The sequence below is a fragment of the Canis lupus genome, chromosome 14 (assembly GCF_011100685.1).
Source record: "Canis lupus familiaris isolate Mischka breed German Shepherd chromosome 14, alternate assembly UU_Cfam_GSD_1.0, whole genome shotgun sequence".
In the NCBI taxonomy this organism is placed as follows: domain Eukaryota; kingdom Metazoa; phylum Chordata; class Mammalia; order Carnivora; family Canidae; genus Canis; species Canis lupus.
In genome coordinates this window covers 54,976,036-54,998,625 of record NC_049235.1, presented here as the reverse complement: position 1 = coordinate 54,998,625, position 22,590 = coordinate 54,976,036, and positions in this window count along the sequence as shown.

Below are 22,590 nucleotides of genomic sequence, written 5' to 3'. Positions count from 1 at the left end.
TCCACTTTCCCATGTGTCTGGGGATTTCTGTTATTAATTGAAGTTAATTTTCTAGGATATCAGTTTGCCGTGCACGTGGGAAAGATTGATAGCCTCTTCGATTCTCAAGAGTGTTGAAAATGACACTGTTCCATCACCGGGTGCCTTCACTTTTATCATCACAAATCAAATTATAAACATCGGGGCAACCTTGCTGGAATCTGGCTTCGGGAGATTTCCATAAGATTAATTAGGCGGCCAAAGCAAAGATGGTAAAATAGAGAGGGGGAGGGGGGCGGGAGGAGGGAGAGTGGAACCATTCATTCCTCACAGAATGGAAAGTCAATTCAACAATGGGTAATTAGCGTGGGCCACGGATTCTCAAAGGCACTGAGGACACTGGACTCTTTCTCGCACTCTGATGTTTAGTGCCGTATTGTGCACCCCTCATTTAATTAGTGCACTTTGATACCCACAGGAGTTTGAGGCTCCAGGGCATGCTAAACACAGACTGGCACCAGCAAGCTTCTGCCTCCTTCCACTCTAATTAGAGACACAATGAGCTGCAAAGACAATGTTTTACTCCAAGATTTCTTCTGCAGATACCTCTGGCAGGAAACAATCGTTTATTTTGTGTCTATATTGGTATTCAGATGAAATTGTTAGCATGCAAAAGATGAGCTAAGGGCACGTATCTATTAAAAATGCTTAGCAGGGTTCAAAAATGATGGAAGCAATTTGTGGGAGGGAAAATGTATTTTCCCTCTTGGAAACTATTTATTTTGCTGGGCTTCTAATTAGAAATAAACTTTAAGCCATAATGCACGATGCATTCTCCAGTAAATATCACTATTTTTCTTAAAATAGCCACCCGTTCCTGTACCTTAGATAAAGGGTTCTAAAATTATCCAAAAGCGGGAGGAAGAATAGAGAGGGGAAACCCCTCTCCTCCTCTGAATTCAACTGCATTGAAATAACTAGCCAGCACTGGGGAACATGACAGAGGTCATTTTTACAGGAAGATTGCTAATCTGTCTAGAGCTCTTTAAAGAAAGCCCTGAAACATTCGCAGTGCCAAGTTAAAAAAAAATTTATAATGTTAGTTTTGATGGACAGTTCCATGCTGATTGGAAGAATATAAATATCCCAAGGGAGACTGCATATTGAAAATTAATCTCAGCATCCACAAAATACTAGTATGTGTTGCTTTAACTATACCCCGTAAATCCTGTGCCCCTAAAATGTAATGTTTCTCTATGTATTGTTGTCTGTGTATTTCTGCGACTCACAATCGGCTTGCAAAATAAAATATCTCAAAGCATTGCCAACCAAATGAATCAGCACTCCTAAGTCCTTATATATTTGTATGTCCGCCCAGCTCCTTACCTGCCTACCAGTCTATACCCAACTTTTGAGAAAATGAGACCAAAAAGCCCAACAACAACAACAAAAATCCGTTCTGAGATTACAGCTCCACAAATCAGATCTGTCTTGACTAACTTTCTGTGTCTTTAGACACTCAAAATCTTTCCTCCCACACACCCTTTGCTATTCATTATGAAATAGGTCAGAAGAGAAGGATACGGTTTTCTGGTTTTCTAGGAAAGTGGCTTGTTCTGCTGCCCAGAGTTTCCCTGAAACCTTCCACGGACGTTATTTTTTCGAGCCACATGCTGAATTTACATCTATGGAAGGATCTGGGCAAGGATTGTTACATAGGTTTCATCTCCAATCCCAAGCCCAGTTGATTGTGAGGATCTCCTGGAAGGACAGTTTATTTAGAGAGATTGTTAATTCAGTGGGAAAGAACATCATGATTATTTCACCAGGTCTTTCATCGGTTTGACTCGAGGTGGGGTGAGAGGAAAACATTGGGAGTGATGAAACTGGCAACAAGGATTCGGTCAACTCTTCCTTGGACTGAAGTGCTGGATGTTTCGACCTAATTTACCCAATGTACCAGCTACCTGTCACTCTTTTAGAATTTAGAGAACCCATGCCCAAATCTAGGAACCTAGTGGAGTCTGTCCTGTTTACTTCTCTACTTCTCTGGATAAACTCAGTGTGGCATTTTAGATTCTATTTCTTAAAACTGTGATCTTCTTTGGGCATTTTGGGCAGAGTGTGATTTGCTTTTAATTCGCCATACGCTGTTATTAATTTGCCTGTGAACAGTGAAAACGTCCCACATCTGACTTGAATCTCAAAGTCAGATGTCCAGGCTGACAAACTTTGATAATGATCTCGATGTGTTATTGATGAACTTTCTCATCTGGGAATGTCACCTTATGATTGAGCAGTTCGGAAAGTTCTGGGTTAGTCATTAATAAACCATTGTCCAGTTCTGTGTCCTTTTGTGTTCCTAGTTGATATTAAGAAAATTATTTATTTATTTATTTATTTATATTTTTAATGATTTTTTTTTTAAAGTGCCTGTTCAAGTGTCTGTAAAAGACTATATCCGTGAAAGGGATATTTAAAATACAAAATTTAGGCTAAATTAGAGAAAACTCCCCTTTGTCTGTTTTAGCCAAACAGATAATTCTAAGCACTTGATGACTATGCCTATATTAAGCTCTTTATATTTTAGACCAGAAAGCTATGTATCTGTACCTATTGGGAGAGAGTTAGCAGTAACATGTACTATATAACTTCTAGTAATAATACTTTAGCACCACTTGAAAGCAAAATCCTGTCTCCCAAAGGTAACCTATTCCCCATCTAAGTCACTGAAGTAACCGCTGAATAATTAGCTAGCAATACCTTACATATTAATGTTTCAAATCATTCATCACTTGAAATCCTGTATTCAGCCTCAGCGCCCTTTCCTAAAAAAAGATTCATGCTTCCAGCTAAGAAGGCAGGGGGTTCTTTTCAGCTATAACAGAAGACAGTGTGCTCAAGGAGAGACACTCAGTCCCATTATGAATAGTTTACAAATGGTTAATATGCCTTCATATTTTCTGCATGTCCTATTGAAAATCATCTCATCTATTATTAAGACATGCACTAGATTATAGGTGCTTATGGGCAATACTTAATTTATTTTTTTTAAAGCAACAAGACTAAGGAAAAATTCCTTGAATATGCAACATCCCTAGGAAAGTTGGCTTCATGGGTCACAAAGGTGGGTAATATTTCCAAATCACCTATTTGCAGAGTAGAATTACATTACATAGATTTGTACTTAGACATCCCCGAAGATAGATGAATGTTAAATGCCATGTAGCATTTGGTTAAATGTGACAGCGTGGAGCACCAAGCTATGACATTATTTCAGATTACAGGCTATGCCAAAAGCCATTTAACAGCGCTAGCAAAAAGAAGTGAAGGGACCCCAATGAAAGCTTTCTCTGCTCATCACACCTGCTTTTTTAAGTTTCCCTTATTTCCATTAACCTATTTTCTTCCCGTTCTTCTCTATCTTCCCTTTTTATTTAGAAATTCATTTCATTCCCTCCTGTATTCAATGATGCTCCTTGCTTCAGGGGCCCTTTATAGTAATTTATTCCGTATGCTTATTATCCTTTGTGTAAAAGAGTTTTCGCCTTCTTCTTTTTTTGCCTTGTTCCCAACTTTCTAATTTTCAGATCATATCTGCTCACTTCTCTGGTCTTGAAGCATAAAGACTTCACTTGGATCAATTTTATCAATCCACCTTATAATTTTTAAAACTTCAATTGGGTTACATGAAATCTTGTCTTTTCCACCGAGAATTTGCTTGTCTTCTCACATAACTTAATCGTTGCGATCTGGTATCATTCATATAATTGCTCCTCACTGTTCCCCCAAAGAGCAATTAAACCTTGCAAAGGTTTGGTGACCAGCACTGTTTAAATTATATAAGATGAGGTCTAGAAAAGTTCTATCAATAGCAATACTATTCATGTCTTCAATTGATAAAAGAACTGACTACCTCAGTTTAAATTTGCCATCCCTCAAAAAAAAATGTATTACATACTTCAAAAAACATTTATTAGCTATCATTTGACAATTAGAGGAGGTGTGTGTGTGTGTCTTTTAATAGTCCAGTTAAGCCAGGTAAAGACAAATCTTTTCTTGGCAAAGCACACCAATGCTCAATTTCCATTAGGTTCATTCCCACACAGTTTGGAGGACTGGGTTTTGTTTTGTTTTGTTTTTAAATCACATTAACCCACCTTGCAGGAGGCTTATTCAAGTTTTCCTTGCTTCAATGTAGTATGGTACATTTTATTTCATTTTCAGTATTTGTACATTTTAAGTAAATAGATATTTCTTTTTCCACAGAACTTCTCGCCTATACCTATGAGTCTCTTTATGTCCAAGTCATAAAAAAGTAGGATATTTATGCCCAAGGAAGCCAAGTAAACAAGAAATAATGCCCTCAAAAAGCCGTAACTTAGATAAGGGATTCCTAATTTTGTTTTTTATCATTTGCTACTCGTTCATTTAATTGAAAACCAGTTTTGATTTGTAATAAATATTGAAATGAAGCCTTATAGGTGTTAGATGACAGAAGCTTTAAAAACATCTTTGTTAACAGTAGGTTCTTTCTCAAAAAGAAGAATAATGCTTATTTTTAAAAAGCCTTGCTATGACCTTTACTTATATGAATTAGGTGACTTGGGAAAAACTAGTTCTCTGATAAATGCACTTACTTAAAAATTGTTCAAATGAAGTTAAATTATAAAATGATTATTTTTAAAGACAATGAAAAAAGCCTTTTAGAGGTTTTTCTACAAATTGCTTGTATGTACTACCCAGTTTTAGAGCTCTAAATGAATATGGATGGAGGGCAGTGTGCACACTGCCCAGATCCTCATATTATCTTAATGACTCAGGGCAGCAATTCTCAACCAACTCACTGGCCTCTACTTTCTGAAATATCACTTTGATGTACACTGGTACTCCATATAGAGACAAAGGCCCCCTAAATAAGAAATCTCTGCATAGACATTCTTTTGACTAATACCCACCACTGAAATGACTTTATTTTTTACTTGAGAACAAAATGATGGCTAGTTTTGGCAACGGGGTCAATGGTTATTTCTCTTAGAACAGTGGTTCTCAACTCATGCTGCACATTAATATCACTGGGGAGCTTTAAAACATGCCAATGCCCACATCTAACCCCAGGCCAATTAAATCAGTCTTCAGGGGTGGGCATTGGAAAGTAGTGTTTTTAAGCCTGAGTGATACTAACCGTGCAATCTGAGCCGAGAAGCATTTACTTAAACCAAGAGTTTCCAACTGGGTGAGGGCGGCTACCGTAATCACTAGAAGATATCTCTCAGAATGCACCGAATGTAAAGTGGGGACCAGGGTCAGGATTTCTGAACGGTCCTGTGGTTTATATTAGCATTCTTCTTTCTCCAAAGATTCTGAATGACAAATCAATGTATATTTTCATGAAACTCACCTTGTGCTTCTGATATGCTCTTCTATCACATTTGAGAATTGTTTATTTGGTTTATGTGTCCAAACGCATATGTATTAATTGGGTCAACACATCAAATTAATTGGTTCCAAGCGCTGTTGTTATATCCTGAACTTAACATTTCTGGAATGTGCCAGAGGACACCCAAAACTTTTATTCAGAAATGGGGAGATTTGCTGCACATATGTTTCTCAAGGTGCTTTCTTTGAACAAAGTCTTGCAGTAAGATAATACATCTTGCCCTCCTCCAAAATACATATTTGGGGGAGAAGTTCTTTGATCTAATAAGATTGGAAGATGTAGCTTCAAGCAGTGCTAAATCAATGTATTTAATGCATAATTTATCAAGCCTTGAATGTGCTGACATACACTGGGAATCTTCTAGAACAGTGCTCCTCAAACTTTTAACAGCATCCATTTGGTAGCATAGTAGAAAGAATACTAGCTAGGGATAATGCTGCTAATAATTAGTCAAAATAGGGGAGGAAGGGACATGAGAGAAATGAATATTGATTAACTACCATTAAATAATTTAATCTGGTTAATATGCCTATGAGGTAGGTGATAGTTCCCTATTTTACAGATGAGAAAACTGAGGTTGAAAGAGATTAAGTTGCTCAAAATCACACAGTTGTTAAATGAGAGCTAAGATTCTGAATCCAGAATTTTTATTTCCAAATTTGTTCTCTTTTCGTTGTATCTTCTTTTATTCTTTCCCTTTTACTTTTTAAATAGGGTATACTTTCCCTACCGCAAAATGCATAAATCTGAAGGGTATAGCTTAGAAAACTTTAATGGATGTTTTTACTAAAGTATCCATCACTCAGAGCAAACTAGCATGTTTCTATTGTCCAGAAAATGTCTTCATTCTCCTTCCCAGACAATAATCCTCCTTCAAGAATAAGCTCTATCCTGATCTCTATCATCATTGATTAGTTTTTTGCCTATTTCTGTTCATGCAAATGGAAATATACTTTTAAAAAATGGAAATATACTTTACTTATTCACGTCTGGCTTCTTTCATGTAATACAGAACACTTATTTTTTTTTATTTATTTTTTATTGGTGTTCAATTTACTAACATACAGAATAACACCCAGTGCCCGTCACCCATTCACTCCCACCCCCCGCCCTCCTCCCCTTCTACCACCCCTAGTTCGTTTCCCAGAGTTAGCAGTCTTTACGTTCTGTCTCCCTTTCTGATATTTCCTACACATTTCTTCTCCCTTCCCTTATTTTCCCTTTCACTATTATTTATATTCCCCAAATGAATGAGGACATATAATGCAGAACACTTATTTTGATCCATCTATATTGTTGTGTGCATCTGCAATTTGTTTATTCATTCTCCTATTGGTAGATATTCAGATTGTTGCTAATCTTTTGCCTATGATGAATAGATCTTTTGTGAATATTCTTGTACAAATCATTTTTGGATACATAAGCACTAATTCCTTTGGGGAAAATACCTAACAATGGAATTACTATATCATGGAGTGGGCATATATTGAACTTTATTAAAACTTCTTGAGCAGTTTTCCAAAGTCATAGTATCATTTTACAAAGTCTTTGTACCTTCAGCAATGAATGGCAGCTCCAGCTAGTCTATATTTTTACTGTAACTGCACTCCACCCCACTCTTTTAAGGCCTAATTTGCCTCAAGTTTATGCACTCCTTGTTTGCAGACCTAAATCCCATTGTTTTTGTGGACGTCCCTTAAGATTTTGCAGACCACTGTCCTTGAGGAACAAAGGACCAGACTCTCCTGGAAGGTAAGCCCACACTCGATAACAGCCACCATTGACCATGCTATCCTTTACTAAGAGATGCCTGGGAGCTCTGATTATTGGCAGAGCAGAGGAATCTGGAAGCCTTGCAAGGACAAATTAACTGCTGAGCACCAGCTTCTGCATTCAGCCCCCTCAGCATTTCCTGCACCTTCCTCTCAAAATCTCCCACTTCACTTGGATGGGGAGATGGTCTTTGAGACTTTAGTCTGCCATCTTCCCAGTGATACCAGCCTCCTGTGGAAAGTAACCACCTTTCCCATCAATGCTCATCTCTCGAGTATTGGCCTTTGAATAGCGAGCAGCCAAACCTGAACTTGGAATTGGTCCTCAGTCTGGTAATATTACTTCCTTTTGTTTCTTGATTTTTAAAATCCATTTCATCCTAGCTATGCAAAATCAAGAAAAGGTTAAGTGTAATCTTTCTAAGAGACTATCTTGGAATAGTATGCAAAATTATTGGGAAAAATTCCCCTAACCACTGGATGGGTGCCCACCCTACCCAATTTTATTAGGGTGACTCATCAAACCAAAGAAATGAACACATGGTGAAATGGTCATCACAGAACCCACATTAAGGGCTGAATGCAGCTATTGATGAGGAAAAGATAAAAAGGAATATGGGACAGACAAGATGCCTTAGAAGGAAAAGAAGGAAGGATAAGCATGGGGGAATAGGAGGCATCAAAGACGAATGAATACAAATGTGGATAGAACAAGGAAGGCCTGTTGCAAGGTGACTGGGCTCCACAAGAGCTGAAAGCCCACAACGCCTTGGTTGGCAGGACGTATCCTGAGCAAAGGATGGGGAGCCAGGAAGCAGCAGGAATTGCCTACTCTGAGTGGATCCTGTTTATAAATCAAGCATAGAATCATAGTTTTGCACAAGTATTTCCCAAATGAATCACATTTCCCCGCTTGCTTTCTAATAGACTAATGTGATTTTTAGCTCCCACTTATGTTTACCAAACACTCCCATTCATCAGCCTCTCTTTTGGCTCAGGGGCCTAATTTACTTGGTTCTTTCCTCCCAAGTGTGCTGAATTCCTCAAACACAGGCTCATTTTGGTTTCACCCTCTGCGACGTTACCTCCATGCTGTGGCCTCCCTTTATATAACATGATTCTGTTTCTAGGCCAAATATTCAACAACTTCCCTCAGTTCATTTCAAGAGCTCAGCAGTGTCACCTAAATCTGGAGCTCTAAATCAGTCTCCCCAGGCTAAAATTAATCACAAATCTCCCCCCAAAAAAACGTTTTTTGAAGACATACACAGCATGAGCTTGAAAGAGACTCTTTGAACAACTGAAAAATAAATAATACTCAGTAGCAGTTATTGACTTCCTATTCTTACCTATTGGCTCAATTTGCTCATGGATGTTATTTTATGCTTCTGGAGAGTTTGCCATATGTGGTGATATGGAATTTAGACACAGCTCTTAGCATCAGCTTTGCCACTTGCCCGAGGAATTTCTTACAAGCCATCGATAAGACTGGAACATATCATGAAGCGACTATGTTAAACTTTTCTCCAGCCATCACCACATTAGACATCATCATTCGTGCAAAGGTACGGAGGAAAAAAACTAGACCTTGCCAGCTGAGTAACCTCCATGGCGTAGTCACCATCTGGGGATGCATGACCAAGAAATACATATGATCTACAAATAGCCGCATAATTTATTTAATTTGTTCATCTCTCTTATGTTTCATACATTGCTGACTAGCAAATTTCAGATCAATATATTAAACACGTTTATAGCATTATAAACCAATGGCCCAGATTATATCTGATTGTTTAGTTCTAGGTTGCTATCCATATGAGGTAATTAAAATTTTCTCAAAGGATAGATCTTTTAAAAATATGTTTAACCCAGAAGCTTATCTTGCTCAAAGTCGCTAAATTGTTGCCTTGTTTATTTTCATCAAAGGTTGTACAGAGTTTCTATCTTCTCAGACTCAGAGTTTAAAGTTTAAACTTCTTTGTTTAAAGTTGACTTTAATTGTTTAAAGTTAACCCCATAAGAATACAATGCCTCTGATAGGTTGACAGGCTCCATAGAGATTAAAATAAGAAATTTACCAGGTTTCCTTCCAACACCCCCAAATATCAACCGAGGGTAAATAAAACAAAAAGCAATCTAGGAAAGCTCTACGTGGAGTAGAATTCTGTAACAAAGGATATGAACAAACTTTTGAAAAAGTCGCCTATTTTTTTTCAAGTTTTAAAAAGATACCTGACCATTCTTAAAGGAAAAATTAAAATGTTAAAACTGTAAAGGAGACAGCAGTATCTGCCCTTTCCATATGGACTAATTCCCACAGCCTCATAAAATACACAATGGTGTCACAACTCCACATACTATTTTTTTGAGTTTTGTATTTAAAAACTCACTTTTATAAGAACTAAGAAAAGATCGATTATCACCTATTGTATAATACTTTTAAAATCTTTCAATACATCTTTACTTTTTCCCTTTTACATTGTGTGTCCACTTGTTATAATTTATGACTGCCAACTAATATGTGATGCAGGAAATGCACATATTGTCAAAATCGCTGACTTTTTAACTTTGTTCTCTCCAATTTTCTATTTGATATGAGTGAATCAAAGACCTTTCATTCACCCTATTGTTTTTACTCTAAAAGCCACTCAGCTTGTAATGAAAAGGAATAATAAGTACTAGTTGTAAAATAATCTGTCAATCAATCCGGCAATTATACTTTGGGCAGACCACTCATGGAGCTTTAGAAAAGATTTTTTAAAAACACAAATAAAGGAAAATCGCAATTAAATTATATACAGATTGGAAAATTCCATTTTATATTGATTTTATAACTAAAATTTGGAGAGAGGCCTGGTGACTGTATTAAGCCAATGTTGAAATGGGTGCATTGAAAGAGAAAAGTAGAACCCTGACTAGTGGTCATGGAGAAGAATTTCCCTGAGCTCTCCATTCAAGTACCTGGGAGAAGAGTATCCCCTTTTTCTTATTTGAATTTTGTAAATCTCTTGGTTAGTTTTGGTGTTTTTGCTATATTAATGATGAAGAAGATGAGATGAGAAAATCAAATCCCCAGGAATAAAATAGAAAATAACATGATAGCTTTTTTCTTTCATGAAACTAATTGCAAAATAACAATGACTTCACTGAAGAGTTGAGGCCATCTGACATAACTATAAACTATTTCTAAATTGTATCCTGCTTCTCCCCCATTTTTAGATAAAACTCTGTGGATATGACTAAAGATCTAGGCTTTCAATAATTTTTTTTTTTTGGGTGGGGAGGCTACTCTACCTTCCTTCAGCATGACCTCTAAAATTGTGTGCATCAAATACTATCCTCAAACATTGCATTTTTATCTAACTACCAGAAATATTTGCCCAAATAATTTGTGTTTGCAAATTTAGAAGCAGGGTTAAGACCATTTGCAAAAATTGGCTCTGGAAATGTCAAGTACATACAGCCTTTATATAGCATCATAAATATTAAAGGGTAGAAAACCTAGATCATTAATTTCCAGTGAAGTAGTACATCATATCTGTTTAACACTCAAAATGGCAAGAGGCTTCAAATTTGGGGGGCAGGGGATACTTGGAACTTCAATTTTAAAATCCCTCACTTTAAGTACAATCTATAACATACTGTCATTCCTGGATTCAAAGATAAACTGAGAAACTACTTTTCTTTTTAAGAATGGACATCTCGTGTTCTGTTGACCTGTTGGGATGTTTAATTGGACACATCTTGAGAGGAAGCCTGATCTTCAGAGCTCCCTTGAATTGGCCTGTGAGGGATGAGTACAATAAACATCTATCCCTATGGTACAATTCTGGTTGTAGCAAATAAAAATGGCCATTGCTTCCTATTATTTGTTTAAAAAATATGCAGTGAGAGGTAAAACATGGGCAGTCTGAGGTGTTGGAAACAAAGAACACTAGGTTTTATATAAACTGTGTTTAGAACATAATGTCGCAAAGTTCACAGTGGCCAACCCATAAGATTCTAGATGAGACTAGATTCTAGATTCTAGATGAAAAAGAGATGTTTTGTCAAACAATTTCAGAAAGAAAATTTCCTTAAGGCCACTTTTTGGTTACTCAAAGGTAAAAAAAAAAAAAAGCAGCAGGGATAATATTCCTGATAGCATGCCTTATAGTTAACAAAATGGTTTCTCATAGGCTATCATATTTGATTTTTTATAACCTTATGAATGGTTTGTATTATTGTTCTCGCACATTGAGAACACTGGAAGCCAGAGAAGTAAAGTATTTCACAAAATGTTATACTATTATTGATAAGTTGCATGTTTCAGACATTTGACATTTAATTCCAAAGCCTAGGACAGTTTAGTAAGTATCTAAAAACTGCCATTTTCATTTATTTTAATTATGAAAGCTATCCTCAAGTGCATCTTAAATTATTGGAAATCTCACAAGGCTTGTGTACAATGTGAATTTATATTTTTAGACTTTAATGTTTCTGACCAAATAGATAGCTTTTTTGGATTTTGACTTTACTTTCCTAATAGCATTTACTTGCACGATATTTCACATATCTCTGTGACAACTAGGAGGGAAAGTTTACACTCTGTGGACTTAAATTTCTTTGAGAGCATCAGTTATTATCTTTGAGTGCTTAACAGTAGAATGGGGACATTATTCTTCAACCTGAGAATTTAAAAATTGTTTGTGCTATTATTTGGGCAACATTGTGACCTGGGCATAACAAACCCCCTTTCTGATGCACTTGGCTGTAAAACATTCCTGAAGACAATTTAAGACTAAGAAATAGAGCAAGGATTAATCGCCTCTAGTATAGTGGAGAGTGTGACTCCTCATTTACTTCTTTCTGGGACTTTCAGAGTCTACCTCTCTGATTTACCGATCTAAATCCCTGATTCTGATCTCTGTCCTGACCGTGGGCTTGGATGCAATGTCCTAACACATCTTAAATTAAAACAATAAATAAATAAAAATGTTTAGGAATCTGGGGAGGGAATGAGTTCATCCTGCACCTCTGTATTGGTTTCCTAGAGCCATGGTAACAAAGTCCCGCAGCCTAGGTAGCTTAGATGACAGATTTTTTTTTTTTTTTTTTTCCCCTCACAATTCTAGAGGCTGGAAATCTGAACCAACCGTCAGTTGTCCTGAGGGTTGGTTTCTTCTGTGGCTTCTCTCCTTGCCTTGCAGATTCACACCCCCCTGTACCTTCACATGGTTGTCCCTTGGTGTATGTTAGTCTCCTAATTTCTTCTCATAAAAATACCAGTCATATCTGGTAGGTCCCATACTAATGGCCTCATTTTAACTTACCTCATTTTAACTTGAGGACTCTTCTCTCCAAATACAATCACATTCTGAGCTACTAGGGGGTTAGGACTTCAGCATATGGATTTTGAAAGTACACAACTAGCCCATGACAACCTCTTGCTTAGTTCTTTACTAACTGTTCCCTTGAAAGAAAAGTAGCTTGTCTGGCTGTTCAGTACCAGGACACGGAGGAAGCCAGCTTGCCAGGTAGCATCACAGGGCAGTAGGAGGCCATAGCATGCAGGTGTGGTTCTCCAGCATCTTCTTGACTTCCTCCCCTGCGTTCACACTAACAAAGCAGCACATGACCCAAGGCTTGCCTCTAAAGGGTTTCGTTTTCTGATTCCTTCATTTGCTTGGAGAAAGAAAGGAAAGTATCATTTTACTGTTACAGATGGCCAAACAAAAATCACAAAAATCTAAGCTTTTGTTCTAAACACATCTAAATTAATCAAAAAAAAAAAAAAAAAAAAAGCACCTCTTGGCCCCATGTACTTTTCTAGCTTCTGCAATAACTCTCCCATTCCAGATATAGTTCTAAAGTTTCTGCTTTCTTACCTCTCTCTCCATTCTTCCTCCTACTGCAACGTGGTTCACTCCTCAGTCAGCTCAGGGATGTTACTCTCTTGAAGACCACCACCGAGGTCCCCAACACCACACCCAACTGACCATCTTCTTTCCTCATCTTCCTCATCCAGACTTCACACTGTAATCTCTTCCTTCTCCACTCCATGCTTATATCCAGTTAGTGAATTTTACAGTTTTGAGATATTATTTTAAATTCCTGGTGGATTTTTAAAAATTATTATTATGTGTTGACATGGTATATCCTCTTTTTCCATAAATTCTGTTCCATCTGATATTAAAATTATCAAACCATTTTATTTGGTGAGTGTTTGGCTAGCATATGTTTTCCCAAGACTTTAATATAAACTGTTCTCTATGCTTTTGTCATTCCTTTGAAGTTAATCTGTCTTTTCTCCTTAGGTCATTTTTCTTTGTGTCACTAGTTTCTGCCATTTCATTAGTATGAATTATAATTTGTAGGGTTTTTTTTTTTTTTTTTCCCAATTCGCTCTCCTTGGAATTTGCTGGGCTACTTGTATTTCTAAGTTGATATATATGTGGTACTTATATATTTTATTTCAATATATGCCAATTATATAATATTTATAAATGTAAATAAACACATACTTATTTCTCTCTTCATTCTTTGTGTCTCTTAACTATTCCTTACATTTTTGACATCTGTCTGTGCCATATTCTGGGTAATTTCTTCATATGTGTCTTCAATTCAGTAACTTTGTATGTATCTATCTATGCCTAAACTGCTGTTAATCATGCCCATTAATTTTTGCACTTGAATAATTACGTGTTTTCCTCTTTAGAAGTTCTATTTGTTTTTTTTTTTTGTCACATAATTTTCTTGTCCTTGAGCTTTATTTGTATTTCTAATGCCTTTTATACATTTAAGCATATTAAACATGCATATACTCCGTTTCCCATTCACTTCTATAGCTGAAGATACAGAATTTAATTTATTTGCTTCTTTGTTTCTGCTCTCTCTTGCCCATTGTATCTTATTTCTTTGTTTTGTAGATTTTGACTGTGACTTTATTTTCCTTGAAACTATCTGTGATAGATCAGTGAGAATGGAGATTGAGATGATTTCTCCACAAAGACTGGAATTTTTTTTTGCTACTCATCGGGGGCACCATCAGTCCAGGACCACTGTTTAATTCTGGAATACATTTAGTTGTTTGTTTATTGGAGGCGCTCCATCTATTTATCCTCATGTCCTGCAATATTCTTTCCTCTCCTTTTTCTAAAAAAAAAAAAAAAAATTTTTTTTTTTCTCTTTTCCTCCGGATGGTATATACTGAGTTAGTCCCTCAGAAATCTTTTGTTTCACCTTCTTTCCCCCACCACTGTGTTTTGTCTGAAATTTATTCTAGGTATAGACCTTTGCATTTTAATAGCTTTTTTTTTTGTCTAGAATTTAGAATTTGTTAATTTCATATCTTCATGCCAACTATTTTTGTATGGATGTTAATAAGGATTTTTTGGCATCCTAAACTTATTTTTTAAAACATGTTTTTCATACTGTCCTACTATTTAATCTCATTTGAGATTGACTTCTGGTTGTATACTTTAGGCAGTCTTTTAAATGCTTTTTTTACCATTTCTCTCTCTCTTTCTTCTTGTCTTCCCCTTCTTCCACTCCTTTTCTCCTCCTTCCTCTTTCCACTCCATCCTTCTTCTTCTTTCCGCGCCCCCGCCCCCCCACTGCCCTTGCTTTCACTCTTACTCTTTCTCTCCTCATTATCCCTGTCTAGTGGCTTTTCATTTACGGCAGTTCAAATCTATAACTAAATCCTGAAATGTCTTCTGCACTAAGGCACTGCTGGAGTTCTTGCATACTAGTCCCCAAACAAATTCTTTCCTTGTGATGCTGTTTGTATTTTCACCTGGTTCTCTAGGCTTGAAATTTTCCCTGTATCATCAGCATCTTGGAATCAACAATATCCTCTGATTTCAAGGAATCCTCTTACCAAATGTGAAGCATTTTAATCCCAAGTCTCTAAATAAGCTAAATCCCAACTACATCTGCTTTTTTTTTCTATATCTTACCTTCAGCAGGCTAATTGTTTCTGCCTTCTCTTTACTTTGTTTGTATGGTCTATGGTGAAGATCATCTTATTTTTGTGCCAGTTTGGGTCTTTATTCTTTCTTTCTTTTCTTTTTCTTTCTTTCTTTCTTTCTTTCTTTCTTTCTTTCTTTCTTTCTTTCTTTCTTTCTTTCTTTCTTTCTTCTTTCTTTTTCTTTCTTTCTTTCTTTCTCTCTCTTTCTTTCTTTCTTTCTTTCTTTCTTTCTTTCTTTCTTTCTTTCTTTCTTTCTTTCTTTCTTTCTTCCTAACCTTTTGTGTCATCAGTATGTGACTGGAACCATGGAGTTGCTCAAAAGTATGAACTTACAGAGTCATCTTGGCTCATCTTGGCTGAAGTCCAAATTGCTTCCTATATTGCTACTTCTTATTTTTCTAAAACACAAATTTGAGCATTTATTCTCTTTTCCATGAAAATTTATTGACCTCTGAAAGTATTAACCTAGTAGGATAGTGAAGTCTCTGGTTCAGAAATTTAAAATGAAAGGGGTTTTTTATTATTATTATTCAAAAAGTGTTACTTGAATCCTTGGTGACAACAAATTTCCATAGTGAAATCTCAAAATTTTAGCTCTTTAGATGAGCTATTCTTACCTTGTTTTAAAAGGCTCATGTCCAATTTAGCCAGCAGTTATCTATTTAACATATTCCCATGAGAATTAGCTTGAAAAATTATATTTTCCTGACCAGATTTTCATATGGTAAGAGAGTGTAGGTAGTAATTTATGGATCAAACATAAAAATAATATCTAACATCAAATAAATTTGGGGAATGAAGAAAGTTGATACCTGCATTATTTATAAATTTATCAATTTTAACTGTGTTTCACTATAATCTTTTCAGATAAATATACCAGCTGTTTTTTACAAGATATCTTAATGCATTTGAAGAGGTTTAATTATATTAGTTTCCTATGGCTGCTGTAACAATTGATCACAATTTGGTGGCTTAAAGGATACAGATTTATTGTCCTAGAGTTAGCCCAGTAGCACTGGGCTAAGATCAAGATCTTGATAAGGCTGCATTCCTTCTGGAGGCTACGCAGGAGATCCATTCTCTTCTCTTTCTAGATTCCAGAGCCTAATAGCATTCTTTGGCTCCTGGCCCCTTTCTCCATCTTCAAAAGCCAGCAGCCTAGTGTCTTCAAGTATTCCTCTGATTCTCTGATTCTGGCTCCTTTTCTGATTTTGTCTTCTGTGTTTTCAAGACCTCTGTTTTTATAATAGCTTTCTTGCAGACTCTCCAGGATGATCGCTCTCTTTAAAGGTCATTTGATTAACAACCTTCATGCCCTTTGTAATCTCAATTCATCTTTGTTGTGTAACCTAATATAGTCACAGATTCCGTAGATTAGGATGTAAGTATCTTTGGGGGACAATTATTTTGCCTACCATAGGAATATTTAAGAATCCTTTGTGCAAACCCTCTTACAGGAAAAGTTTTATATTTTGGGCAGTTTTTAATATAAAAAAACTTTTTTCCTTATCTTTTAAAATCTTATTTGAATATTTTATGTCATTAAGAAGTGCTTCTGATCCTAAAGATCCTGATACTTGTAATTTGGAAATGAGAGGTGTTACTCATGACATTTGTGGGTTAGACACTCTGTTCAATTCAGTTTCGTTTGGTATGTTCTATCTGGTAAGGTTGGAATTTATTATATCATAAAATAGACCTACATAATGTCAGAATATCAATTTTCAAAATATTTTCTCTCATGCATGAATGCAATTAATATGAATATTTTGACACTTTTCTTAATGCTAATTTTAAATGAAACAAAAGTTAATATTTCATTATTTCCTATTTTTCTCACTGCAGTTTTTTTTAATTTAAAAGGGATTTGTTTTTACAAGACCAGTGCTCTAACCCCTGAGCTATAATAGAATCTCCTGAGATTTGTTTTTAATATTAAGCAATGATCCCAATCATTTTTAAAACTCCATCTTCCGAAGCTTTAAGACCTGTATTCCGTGTAAAGATTTTATATTTAAACAGAATTATTTTTTAGACATATTTCTTTTTCTATTGCAATGGACAATTTTTGCTTAAAGCTAATGAGTCACTGGAATAACCAATCAGACATGATCTTGAGAATATCTATCATTAATCAGACAATGAGAATTTCAGACATTTTTTATTTTCTTCAAACTAAATGTCTTATTTTCATGGAAAAATAATAAAATAAAGCAACGGCACTAACAAACTGTGCCAGTACCTTATCATAAAACACACTTCACACACACAAAATAATTTAAAAATTTTAAAGTATCTACAACCACAAAATAAGAAATGTATAATCTGATTGGCTGTCCTTTTGAAAACAACCTAAAATACTGGATAAAAAATATTGTGAAGGGTGCCTGGGTGGCTCAGTCAGTTAAGCATTTGATTCTTGATTTTGGATCAGGTCATGATCTCAGGGTTGTGAGATTGAGCCCTGGATCTGCTCCATGCTGAGTGGGAAGCTTGCCTAAGATTTTCATTCTCCCTCTCCCTCTCCCTCTGCCACCTCCTTTCTAAAAACAAAATATATATGTATGTACATATTATTTTAAAGAATTATGTTGGATGTTTTAAGAGCTGGTAGGGGAGAAAGGTAATATCAGGTCAAAAATTGAAGGAAGGTAGAAAACCAGAAAATTAAGCATAACATGAAAATTGGCTCTGTGTGTGCTGAAAAAGATAATTTAATCTTTCCAATATGTTATGAAAGTTAAAAAATCTAAATAAATCATCGATCAAAGGCAGTATCATATTGGAATTTAGAAAATATATAGAATAAAACCACTTATCAAAGCTTACAGAATGCAGGTAAGCAGTATTCAGAGGGATATTCATAGCTTTACCATGCATAAATTAGAAAAAAAAAGAGTTGATAATTAATGAACAAATTATCCACTTATGTTAGAGAAGGAAGAGCAAAATAAACCTAATGGAAGGAAAACTTCAAGGAAGGAAAAAAATAAAGAGAAGGGAAAACTTAATGAAACTAAACAAACATAGAAAGGGTCCCCCAGGGGATCCCTGGGTGGCGCAGCAGTTTGGTGCCTGCCTTTGACCCAGGGCGCCATCCTGGAGACCCGGGATCGAATCCCACGTCGGGCTCCCGGTGCATGGAGCTTGCTTCTCCCTCTGCCTGTGTCTCTGCCTCTCTCTCTCTCTTGTGTGTGTGACTATCATAAATAAAAAAATAAAAATAAATAAAATAAAAGCTTTAAAAAAAAACTAATGTTTAAAAACAAAAGGGTCCACCAAGCCATATATTGCCCCCCCACCCCCACCCCCGCCAAACTCCTCCCCAAAAAAACAAAAACACAAACTGATAAAATTCACAAACCTCAGGAAATTCTCTACACTAAAAGAAAGAAGCAAAAACAGCTTTAGTGAGGTAAAAAGGGACATATAAACAAAAGATAGGGTGACAAAAAGATAATAGAAAATAGTAAAAGCATCTTAATGACAAAAACTTGAAAACTTAAAGGACAAACTTCTCTACAAATTTAACTCACCAAAGCAAATGGTGAAAGTGTATATGAGAATAGCTAGAAATGGGTATGTGAAAAGTCTGATAGCCTTTAGCAGGATTAAATCTGTAGTTAAAAATCACTCCACAAAGAAAGCAGCCCAAGCAATTTTACTAATAAGTTCTTCCAAATATGCAATGAATTGATTTAGTAATTTATACCAACTCTTCCAAGAGTTAAAAAAAAAAGTCTATTTCCTAATTCATTCATAAGGCTGATTTAAACTTGACAGCAAAGTTCAATGAAGATGAGAAAGAAAACTATAAGCCGATTTTACACATAAACAGGAGCGCAAGACTCCTAAAGACAATATCAGGGATTAAACTCAAGTGTAACCAAACAGCAGGAGGGAGGCCGGGAGGGCAAAAAGGCAGAGAAAAGAAGAGACAGGGATAGCGAAAGGCAGCCTTGAGTTCGTCCAAGCGACGGATAGTTGCTTCAACGTCTTAAAGAATCAATTTTTACAACGTATCACATTCAAGGTTAACAGGAGGGAAGCGGACGGCGGAGGCGGCGCCGGGGCGCGGGGAGGCCCCCCAGGCTGTCCCCTGTACCCCGGGCTGCGGCGGCGCCTTCACCGCCTGCTTCGGAGGCCGCGGCTCAGGCTCGGGCGGGGTCTAGCATCTCTGCCCGGTCCTCCCAGAACTGAGGTTCGTTCCTTGGATCTTTTTCCCTTTTCCTTTCCTTTTCCTACTCCTGCTGACCCTTTTCCTCTTTCCTTTTCCTAGTCATCTTGACCCTTTTCCTCTTCTTTCCTTTTCCTTTTCCTTTTTCTTTCCTTTTCCTACTGATGTTGACCCTTTTCCTTTTCTTCTCCTTTCCTTTTCCTACTCCTGTTGACCCTTTCCCTCTCCTTTCCTTTTCCTTTTTCTTTTCCTTTTCCTACTGATGTTGACCCTTTTCCTCTCCTTTCCTTTTTCTTTTCCTTTTCCTTTCCTCTCATGTTGACCCTTTTCCTCTCCTTTCCTTTTCCTTTTCCTTTCCTTTTTCTATTGATGTTGACCCTTTTCCTTTTCCTCTCCTTTCCTTTTCCTTCTTTTCCTTTTCCTTTTCTTTCTTTCTTTCTTTTCTTTCTTTCTTTCTTTCTTTCTTTCTTTCTTTCTTTCTTTCTTTCTTTCTTCTTTCTTCTTTCTAGTACGTGCTATCTAGTACTATAGGTGCAATATCCTCTTGACAATTGCTTAAGAATATGTAATCTTGGGGACCCCAGTGGGTGGCTCAGAGGTTGAGCTTCTGCCTTCAGCCCAGGGCATGACCTTGAGGTCCCAGGATCGAGTCCCGTGTTGGGCTCCCTGCATGGAGCCTGCTTCTCCTTCTGCCTGTGTCTCTGCCTCTCTCTCTGTCTGTCTATAATGAATACATAAATAAAATCTTAAAAAAAGAATATGTATTTAATATTTAATTTAAAATTAAATAATAAATTTATTTAATTTAATATTTAATTTAAAATTAAATAATAAATTTATTTAATTTATTATTTATTTTATTTAATTTATTAAAATTAAACAATTAATAATTAATTTAATATTTAATTTAATATTTAATTTAAAAACCAGAAGGTTTTTAAGAAAACAGATTTTTTTTTCTTTTTCTTGAGAGGGAGGTTAGTATGAGTCTTCGAAGCGGTGCCCCCCTTTTCTGGCTGCATTTTCTCCACGTGGATGGAGGGCTACTCCTCTGTTTCTTGCTTTCATATAAAATTCCTCTGTGCTGGCCTCTTGCTTTCGGTGACCACCTGAGGAAGAAAGCCCCTCGGGCGGATTCTCTGTTCCTCATGTCTCCTGACAGAAAGCTTGCCCTTACATATTAATATTATGTGAGAGACCACTTAATGGCATTTCTCAGTTTTCCTTTAACAACTTGGTACATGCACACATGTGTGTCTGTGCATAATACGCCCTTTTTTTTGTGAAACTATTTGGCACAAGACACTTCAAGGAGTCACCTTGTACCTGAGAGACCTTCTTGAGAAATCCCTTTGTGTCTCTCCATCGCCATATTTTTTGGCCTGATAATTCCATTTTTAGACTTTTGTCCTAAGAAGTCATTAGAGGCATATCCAGGTTTCAATATCAATATTCCTATTGTAGTTATATTTGTAATTTTTAAAGAAGAAAGCTATAAGTCAAGAGTCACATAAACTTTAAAACACATACGTGTATGTGGACGTCATAAATCCTATAGTCGAGTTTTTTTTTTTTTTTAACATTGGAATATTCGTGTATAATGTTAAATGGAAATGGCAGTATATAAGAATGTGTATAAATCGTAATCCTTCTTTGGTTTTATATACTTACATGTGACAAGCGAGAAAAGCTTGGAAGGAAGGAAATATATCAAAATGTTAACAGGGTCATTTTAAATGTCTTCCTTCCATTTTTCCCTGTATTCAAAATTATCTACAAAGCCAGGCATTACTTTTACAATAAAAAAGAAATAAGTATTATTTTAAATTAAATCTCATTATCTAAAATTGAATTCTTCATCTTCCTTCCCAAATGCTCTTCACTTACTGACATTTCTATCACTACAAATGGAATCATTTTTTTTTCCCGGTTTCCCAGATTTAAACTCTAGACAGTGTTTTCTTCCCTTCCAGTGTATGTGACCCCCCAGGGCGACACTTGAAGTTCTACTACAAAAGGCATGTGTACCCTTTTTGCCAGAGTTGGTAGTAGGTTGAAGATGATGGCTGGAAGCCATAGTACAGCCTTCGTTTGGCTGGGCCTGTGTCTCATGCTTACCCTGGAACAGTGGTATGGCTTAACTTGAACCATGTACATGGAAAATGGGGGAAGAGCATCCTAAAGGAAATTTGTGATGCTGTCAGCAGAAGGGAAATGTAGACTGAAAGTGTAAAAAAAAAAAAAAAAAGCCCACTTTGAGGCTTCTACTTATGGTTTGGGGATATACATGCCACAGAGTATCAGAAGTACATTCTTTGGTCCTACTCACATTGACCCGAAACCTGGCTTACAGTTGATTTAGACTGTGCGTTTCCTTAAGGCAAGGATTAAGCCATTCATATTTTTATTCCTTATACCTAGAGAGTGCCTGGCTATGGCAGTGAAGTGCTTTCATTTGTTAATCACGTCCCCTTTTCATGGGATATTCACTTTATTGTCTTCTTAAGCAGTTATTTAAACATAGGTTCTGAAGCCCCTATACTTGTTTCCTCATCTTGCAGAATTAAGATGCTCAGAATTCAAATGCTAATACTCCTTATAGTTTTCATACTTTATAATCCAAATATATTTACTATACGAATAGAAAACAGGTTATAAATAAGTTTAAGCCTCTTCCATTCAAAAACCGTCTCTTCTTATCAATGAGTGTATGTTAAGCAGCGAGTAATAAAAAACCCAATGGGAATACATTTTCCTTAAGAATTTCATAAGTCTATTTTCTTGTTGGCTATTCCATATGCTAATAACTGCATCCAAAATTTTGTCTTAAAAAATGTTTCTCAAAATTTAATGTGCTTATGAATCACTTGGGAGTCTTTTTAAAATTCAAGATTTTGATGAAGTTGAACTTAATGGTGGAGTAGGAGATTCTGTAATCCTAGCAAATTCCCAAATGATGCCAATGTTGCAGTGGTGGCAAAGAATCTATAGAATTACTCTTATTTAGACGATAGTTGGTGTTTAGACTCGATGTTCTGCTCAACCCCACGATTCTGTTTTAATGGCCTGTACATGAGAGCTTAAAAAATATACTGGGATAGAAAGAACCACCCATAATCCTACTGGAGTCCCAGTTTCACTCCCTTACCTTTTAGAAAACATTCAAGAAGAGGCTCCAATAATATTACTTTTATATTCTAATTATCTTCCCCTTCCCTGCCTCTTGTAGATTAGAAAGGTGAGATCCTCACTCCCTTGCCCTACCTCTTTC